We start from the raw sequence: 7,249 nt of genomic DNA, 5'->3' as shown, positions 1-7,249 counted from the left end.
GACACGCGCCCGTCCCGGCCCGCCTCGCGCCGCGCGGGACCGCCTGCGATGCCCAGTGAGTGCCTCTTCCCTCCCCCCCGGCCAGCACGGGCAGCGCGTGCAGCTGCGGGGCTCAGCAGGGGGTTAGGGGCCCCCAGCTCGGGTTTGGAGAGGGGGATTGGAGGAGTTGGGGTTTTTTGGGGGGGTGGCTGGGTTTGGAGAGATTGGGGCATTTTGGGGGGGCTTTGGGGGGATTTCCTGGATTTTTAGGGTTTGGGGTTTGTTTTTTGGGGGTTTTGATACATTGGAAGGGACCTTGCAAGATCATCGGTCCAGCCCCTCTGCAGTAGGTAGGAAAGACAATTGGGGTTGGATAGATTGATGGATAGATTGCCTACAGAAAACTGGTAGATCGCTTACAGGAAAGTAAAGGAGTAATTGGCTGGGGGATTTTGCCTTTTTTTTGTTTGTTTGTTATTTTCTTTTCCTGGTGCCCAGAAGTAGGAGAGCGCCCTGCTGCAGGCTCCTCTGGGAGAGCTCCGGGCATAGGAAGGTCCAGAGCTGCCATGGCTGGAGTCAGATCATAGGTGCCTCTTGCTTGGTCTCCTGTGTCATCACCTGGGGAGCAAGGTGGTAGGTTGGTAGTAAGGGTTGTGGAAGAGGTTGCCAAGCAGAGTGCACTGGCCAGCATCCACTGCCCCCTGAGCGAGCAGAGGGAACCTGTGGATACCGACCAGTGAAACAGACCTGTGGTTCTGCAAAAACTACTTGCCCTGTGGACAACTTTTAAAAGCTCTCGTTGCTCCCATCCCTGTTTTGTTGTTTAGTTCGCCCACAGATTCAGTTGGCACATACTCAGTGTTCCTTCCTGTTAACAGCAGGGAGGCTGACTGTTCATGCTCTGCATGAAGAACGCCCACATTGCCAATATGTGTCAAACAAGCCTGCATCACGCAGAAGTGGCGACTCTTCCATGGAGCTGTTGCCATGGCCTTGTATCTGGCATGTTTCGCAGACTCCCCTCAACTCCTGCCCCTTTTGCCAACAGAGGGAGATCCTGGCTCTCACTTGCTTTGAGTGCACCAGGTTGCAGCACCTCTTCCATCTCCTCCAGAATCTTCTGCTGAGGTTCTGGCTGCACTGCTCCCCACACCTCTCTTGTTATGCACTCCACATACAGGCCCCCACCAAGTCCCAGGATCTCCTGATCAGCCTTCTGGCCCTAGCCAAGCTAATAGTCTGGCTGACCAGGAAGGAGGCTTTACTACTGGGGATTGCAAGGCCCCTTTCCTGTCCTTCATCTGTTCACCTATCCAGGCAGAATTTCACTGGGCAGTATCTGTTAGTTCCTTGGGTTCATTCGAGGATCTGTGGGCACTGTCCGGTATACTGTGCTCGGTGGCCCCCTTGGAGTACTTGTTTTGAACCTGTGACTTCAATCCTATACCTCTTTAATTGTCCCCCAAAATCAATTGACATATACCCAGTTGCCCCACTAATAATGGGGGGGGGGAAAGGAGGGTAATTGTTGCATTGTGGGTGTCAAAACCATGTTAACGTCGTACATCAAATAGGCCTGTGTTACATGGAGACAGAGCGGACGCTGGAAGGGAGAGTGCACAGGCTCTGACCAGGTGTCGTGTTATGTCGTCCCCCCCCCCCCAAAACTATTACTTGTAGCCTCCAGCATTTGAGGTCTAGGATGTTCTGATTTGGAGACTGTGCTCCTAACTCCCCTGCTCAATAGTGACTGCTGCCTCTTTTTCTCCAAGAATGCTGGAAAGGTGGCTAACAGCATACTGTGCTGCATGAGTAGGTGTGTTGCTAGCAGATCAAGGGAAGTGATTATTCCCCTCTATTTGGCACTGGTGATGCTACATCTAGAGTACTATGTTCATGCAAAAAAGGATGTGGACAAATTGAAGAGAGTCCAGTGGAGGGCAACAAAAATGGTTAGGGAGCTGGGGTACAGGCCTTCCCACTAGGAGGGTAGTAAAGTGCTGGAACAGGCTACACAGGGAGGCTGTAGAATCTCCTCCTTTAGACAGAGCCTTGGCTGGGATGATCTAGCTGGGTATGGCCCTGCTTTGAGCAGGGGATTGGACTAGATGACCTCCTGAAGTTCCATCCAGCCCTAATTTTCTATGATTCAATCCCTTTGTGAATCTGGCTAAGCTGTCAGCTTCTGCATGTCTGGCAATGAGTTCCACACTTTAGAATCACAGAGAAGTGGTGCTGGAAGGGACCTCCAGAGGACATCTAGTCCAACCTCCTTGTATGAGATAAGGTTGTCCCTATCCAAACCATTCCAGACAAACCATCATCTAAGCTCTAAGTGAGACAGCTGTCAACCCTGACACAACACAGACCTAACATGCTAACCTGCCACAGGTAAAGCAAGGGGAACCACGGCAACAGCATCCTTCTTCTCTGAAATATTGTAGATGTATGTGCAAGAAATTCCAGGTAAATGGCCATGCCCCCAAATACAGAGGAAGGCAGAAACCCATATGGTCTATACCAATCTGACCATGGGGTAAAATTCATAGATTTCATAGACATTAGGGCTGGAAGGGACCTCAGAAGATCATTGAGTCCAGCCCCCTGCCTGAGGGGCAGGAAGTTAGCTGGGGTCATAGGATCCCAGCAAGATAAGCATCCAATTTGCTCTTGAAGGTGTTCAGTGTAGGTGCTTAAACCACCTCCAGTGGCAGGCTGTTCCAGACCTTGGGGGCTCGGACAGTAAAGAAGTTCTTCCTTATGTCCAGCCTGAAACAGTCTTGCAGTAGTTTATAACCGTTCTACCTCGTCATCCCTTGGGTCCTTCCTGAACCCAAATATGGTGATCGTTCTGACCCTGAGCAGAGAGACAAGACCCTTCAATTACATACCACGTAAAAGAACTTTTATTAGTCTTTAAACTTAACTACCTGCTAGTTTCATTTTGTGGCCCCTAGTTCTTGTACTGGAAGAGGATGTAAACAATAAATCCCTATTTACTTTCTTTTCATCATTTAGTATTTTATACACTCTTACTATGCCCTCCCCCACCAGCAGCTCTCTTTTAAACTGAATAGGCCTAGCTCTTTAGGCTCTTCCTATGGAGCCCCTTCCATACTAGTAATCATTCTTGTTGCCCTTTTCTGGACCTTCTCTAGTTCTTTTCTATCCTGCTTGAGGTGTGGGGTTTATCTCATGAGTCATGTTTGCAGACCTCACTGCATTAGTGCCACATAGTGTGGCACCCTTGAAAGGAGCTCAGGGCACCCCAGATTGCTGTAGCACACTCTGGTTGAGTATTTCAGGGCTGGCTGAATTAGAGGCATGCACTTCTGTAATGTACCTCATGTACATCAACTAGATTGGAGACATGAACTTTTGTGAGCCTAAGCTTATTCCACAGCATCTGACCCAGTGAGCCCAGGCTTACCAAAGCTCACATATCTCTGATTTAGTTTGTAGAAGGCACATCTCTCCCCTGCCTCCTCCTAGACTTCAGACTAACTTGGGTTCTCACAAGATAAACGCAGGTGTCAGCAGGGAATACCTAGTGTCAACATTCTGTACTGTTGAAATCTTTCAGGGGTCTTTGCAACAGAAGAATTGCTCTTATCATTTTTCTACAGTTGGAAAAAATGGGTGAAAACTAAGAGCTGACATTTTTCAAAGGGAACCCTGAGTCTAAAAAGGTTGAGAACTGCAGGCCTGCCCCAGGACTGTGCTGCAGGAGCTTCTGGAGACTTTAAAGAAATCCCCAAAGCAGATAAAAAGTAACCCACTCCCTCTTCCCCTCCATGTTCGAAGGCACCTCCCCTTCCATTCCCCCACTCCTCTGCCTGTTGATGCTGCTCTTTCTGCTGTCCAGGGGCAAGGGAAGCTTCAAAGTGCTCCTGCCTGCTCCCCAAACCTGGGACAGCAGGGAAAATGGCAGCAAGCAGGGGAGTTGGGAAAGAAGGGATGTGCCTTTGAGCATGGAGGGGGATTCTCATTTGCTTTGGCTCCTGTAGCACAATCTGTCCACAGTGGTAGTTTGAGAAGGAGGAGGCTGGGAGCCAGGACGCAACCACTTCTGCAGCACAGGTTGCTGCTCCCATACCCCCTTTTGCCTATGTGTAGATCCAGGATCTGGCAGGTGTAAAGCATGCCATTTGCCATTGTTCTTGTAAAGCCCTTCTGGCAGTTGGTAAAGCTTATTCTGTGGATAGTGAACCAAATACAGATTGTGTGCAAAGGGATGCAACTCCCACTGAAGCTGGTGTCCTAACAGCTCTCTTCCCTCTGTTTCCTCATAGCACCAGTGCTCTTGCAGGAACCTCTTCTCTACCACTTGCCCCCTGGAGTACTTTCCCAGTTCTCTTTTTCCTCTTTGAGTCTCCAGCTTGACTTGCCAAATACCTTCTGTCTGTGTATCTGGACCTATTAATTACTGTTACTATATGTGGGGACAAGGAATTTTTATTTGAGCCAAGTAATTAGGTGTTGTAAAAGGTTTTTTGTTTTTTTTTTGTTTTTGTTTGTTTGGGTTTTTTTAACTCTAACACCAGTAACAACAATGCTACAACATTTACATATTTATATTGGGAATAGTAGCATTTAAGTAATTAAGCAGTTTCCTATTCTATTTGTAGCCCAAGCACGAAGTACAGATAAGTGGAAAGAGAAAGCAAACAGAATTGGAGTTGACTTTGATTTTGGTTGTTCAGGCTGAGAGAGATTTTTATGTAAATCATTTTATATAAATCTCCCTTGGCCTGAACAACCAAAATCAAGGTCAACTCCAATTCTATTTGTTTTCTCTTTTTCAGTTTTAAAGTCAATTCACCCTTTAGTATTTATGGGGGGAGAGAGAGAGAGAGAGGGGGAGAGAGAGAGAGAGAGTGTGTAAAATCCCCATAAATACTAAAAGGCAGATTGAATTTAAAACTTCAGTTATATGCATTTGAGTATGAGACATAAGTAAAATATGATGACCAATTTCTGTAAAGGTTACTAGAGAATTCCCATTTGCGTAAGAGATCATAGAAAAATGAAGTGTATGGACTTCAGTTTTCTGCCCTTGAGTTACTGGACACGGAGCTCAAGTTGGGGATATAAAGTGGCAATACTCTGCTGAAAAATCAGTGTTTGAGAATATCTCCTTGTCAGTGGAGCTTGGATACACATTTCACAACACAGGCAGAGCCTTTGAGTTGCATGTTATGCAAACATTCAAAATCTGTCATTTTTAAAGGGATGTTAGTGCATGTGAAGAAAAATATTTGGAAATGTGAACTGAGTATGCCCCATGCAGTAAAGTCTGTCTAGTCGGCAAACAGGACCATGAGCCATGATATCCAAGAAGGAGCTGTTTGTTCCCATGCTGACCATGTTTGGTTCCCAAACCAAACACGTTCCCTGCTTCTCTTGGGAATGGGAGCATTGACTTGGTGTTGTGGGATTGGCTTCTGCTCTGGGGCTCAGATGGCCATGTGGGCTCCATCTGGGGTTTCTCAAAGGAAATCAAAGTGGTGATATCTTTTCCATGCCTCACCTCTTTGTGGCAGAAGATGCCATTCTTTGTGTTCTGCACAGCTCTTCACGTGGTCTTCCTTCCTCTTGTTGCATATTTTGACCATCAGTGGACTAGTTAAAAATAGTAAGGTGTATCATTAGTGTTGGGCATTTAATGCTTATTAAACAAAAGGAGGCACTTCAGAGCCTTTGTTTCAGGCAGACATTACTGTATCTCTTATTCCTTTCAGATGCTGGAGGGTTATTTTACAATCATAAACAGGAGAGAGATTTTTATTGAAGGTGAAGAATCTGGAGAACCAACTGGTAATGTGTGTTAAAATAAGCTAATGTGCATTAAAGCCTATGTGTAGGCAAGCCCAAGATGGCCCTAGTGTGACCTTGAGTGAGTCGCTTGAGGGCAGTTACACTAGTTGTAATGGTGGATAAAATACAAAGCAATTCTAAATCTGATTTAAGGTTTTTCTCTTCAAGTGTTAGGTGTTGGTGGGCTCTACATTCATTGTTACTGTGGACTTAAATATAATCCTTCTTTTTTATGGTTCCCTTTTGCAAAAAAAAGTGTTAAAGCTATCAACAGAACTTGTATGGAGTTGTATAGTTTTAATTGCAAATAGGGTTAAAGAGATTAGCTCTTTGAAGTTGAAGAAGCTGTAGTTGAATTAGAAGACTTCATTTAATAAGTTCCTATTTAGAGATATATTTGGGGGGGCACCTGTTTGTGACCTCCATCATTGACTCACTTGTGTGAATAGAGGGAGAGCTTTAAAAGTTGTCCATAGGGCAAGTACAGTTTTTGCAGAAGCACAGGTGTCTCTCAAAGTCTGCTATTACTAAAACTTCACTTCACTTTGGCGCTTCAGGGGGAGCTTGTTGTTTTAACAGCTCATAAAGGCAATGAGGTATGTAAGAATAATAACAAAAGCTGTCATTCTTTTTAGAGTTCAGTCTTTTTTTTTTTTCCTTTGAAAACCAGAGCCGCCATGAGGGACAGAAAAAGACTTCTTTAAAATGTATCTTGCCCATCTTACCTGGCATACTTCATAAAGTTTAGCTGATCCAAAAAAAAAAAAATCCAACCCTTCTCTCCTTCCCTACAAAAGAACTTGCAGCATTAAATACATTAAATACATGCAGCTTCTTTGAAATAGTGGGTTATAGGCTGGGTAGCTGTTTTAATGTTGAAGGTGTTTAGCTCACTCTTCCAGTAGAAGAAAACTGTCACCAAATTACATCTTAAGTTTCCTTCACCTACAACTTTTTAGCTTACGCATGCTTCCAATTCAGAATCCGTGGTCCTTGCTTAAGACTTGTTGGTGCCAAAGATTCATTGAGACTCAAGTAACAAGTGAACTAACATTTCCCCTTCTCCCAAATAGTAGCATTAGGCTTGTTTTTTCAAGGGGCTATTCACAAATGAAGTTTTCAGATAATGTTTCCAAAATTTACCTGTGGGTAACTGTAAAAGATTTGTAATTGACTTGTATTGCAGTTTTATTTATAAAGATGCTCTAAAAAGAGTAGAGTATTTGGGGAAAAGAAGAGGAGGCAGGAAGAAAAGGGGGCCAGGTTGTTAGCTTCTGCTCTCATTTTTTATTTTGTCGATATTGGTCTTCCCTGCTTTTGCTGGAAGTCCCAAGAGAGAGAGAATTTTGACTCTTGCCCCTTAATTGAGGAGAAGAACTGTACAATCTTAAATGACTTCCTAAATAAAAGTTTTAAGTTTCATAGTTTCATAGTTTCTAGGGTCGGAAGGGAC

At 44.9% G+C, this 7,249-nt stretch overlaps 1 protein-coding gene across 1 annotated transcript in view; it reads left to right on the top strand.

Annotated features, from left to right (window-relative positions):
* Positions 1 to 10: 10 nt before the first annotated feature.
* TAF5L (TATA-box binding protein associated factor 5 like) overlaps positions 11 to 7,249 on the top strand; it is a 34,887-nt gene continuing 27,648 nt past the window's right edge. The window contains exon 1 of the mRNA XM_019527482.1: positions 11 to 55. The gene's annotated coding sequence lies outside the window, so the exon portion shown is untranslated. The remainder of the gene's footprint in view (positions 56 to 7,249) is intronic.

This window comes from Gavialis gangeticus, unplaced genomic scaffold (genome assembly GCF_001723915.1).
Source record: "Gavialis gangeticus isolate Ggan-Ray unplaced genomic scaffold, GavGan_comp1, whole genome shotgun sequence".
NCBI lineage: Eukaryota > Metazoa > Chordata > Crocodylia > Gavialidae > Gavialis > Gavialis gangeticus.
This window is presented reverse-complemented; position numbering and strand designations above follow the sequence as displayed.